This window comes from Heterocephalus glaber, unplaced genomic scaffold (assembly GCF_053883595.1).
Source record: "Heterocephalus glaber isolate CG9 unplaced genomic scaffold, H.glaber_assembly_v1.0 deba00001504, whole genome shotgun sequence".
Classification (NCBI taxonomy): domain Eukaryota; kingdom Metazoa; phylum Chordata; class Mammalia; order Rodentia; family Bathyergidae; genus Heterocephalus; species Heterocephalus glaber.
The window spans coordinates 64,009,166-64,010,465 of NW_028258324.1; the positions used below are offsets into that span (position 1 = coordinate 64,009,166).

A 1,300-nucleotide genomic window follows, 5' to 3' on the forward strand; every position below is an offset into this window, starting at 1 on the left:
ATGCTTATAGCCGTACAATTCAGTATAGCTAAGTCTTGGAAATGGCCTATATGTCTGTCAATAGACTGATAGATTTTTTAAATGTTGTATTTAAACACAATGAAGTATTACCCTGCAGTAAAGAAAAATAAACTTGAGTCATTTCTAGGAAAATGGATGCACCTTGAGACCATAATGTTCTTTTTGTTTGGTTGGTTTTGTTTTTTTTTTTTTTTGGATTATCTACATTTCTCTTTATTAGTCCACACATTTCTCCTTAGTAGCCCACAATTGCAGATGCTAGAGTTGAGTCTTTCTCCATTGAAACTTTCTTCTGTTTTTCCTTCTTTTTGGTCTTCTCATATGATCAAACCTACACACTGAATTTAAATGGAGCCATGTTGGGGGGTTTCCAAAAGGAGCAGAACAGAAAAGATTATTCAAACAGAAGATCTTCGTCCTTCCCCTCTGCTAGAAGGTTAGCAGGCTCCATCACCTCACCAGCTGCCATCCATTGCTTCAAGTCCTTCTCAGATTTTTCCTTGAGAATCTTTTTCTTCTCCTGTATTTTCTTTAACCTATAGAATTCTTCTCGCTCTCTCTCTCATCCAGCTCTGTGATGATGTAAGCAAGGGTACCTTCAATCCGAGTTATAATAACATACTCAATGGCATTTACACACCTGTTGGTTATCTTAATAGCTTCATCCAGAGTAACAAAGGAAGTCTGCAGCGAAGCAAGTTCCACCAGAAGCTCCTCTGCTTTGGCATAATTCCTCTTCAGTTTAGCCAACTGTTCCCCACCTCTGGCTAAACCAGTCAGTTCATAACTGTCAGTTCCTTCATGGTAATGCTCAAACACTGGCAAAGTAACACCTGCTACATTATCTTTCTTTGCACGAATCTTCACTTGGGCTTTATTTACATTCTGGATAACTGTGGTGCTGAAGTCCCCCGCTGTGAACTTGGGCGCAGCAAGGGAGAAGGCAGCTTCTCTCATAACTTCGCTCATCAACATCTTGGTATTCGCGAGGAGAAGATTTCAATCCTGTCTTTCCCCGACATTCTGACCATGACCGTTCAGCTCGGGTCCCTGGCCAGGCAATCGTGGCTGCAACAGCTCCAATACAGCCCGCCACAGTCCCTTCCTCTACCGGAGTCAGCTGATTGTGTCACTTGACCGCGTGTTGCTAAGAAGCTGCGGGGACACCTATTTTTCACTTCCACTTCCGAGACCATAATGTTAAGTGAAGTAAATCAGACACACAAGCTTAAATATTGCATGGCTTCTCTTATATGAGAAGCCCAAATTTGAAGTAAAG

General features: G+C 41.7%; 1 pseudogene; it reads right to left on the minus strand.

Moving 5' to 3' along the window:
* Positions 1–400: 400 nt before the first annotated feature.
* LOC101703628 (V-type proton ATPase subunit D pseudogene) lies at positions 401–1,018 on the minus strand (annotated as a pseudogene).
* Positions 1,019–1,300: the final 282 nt, after the last annotated feature.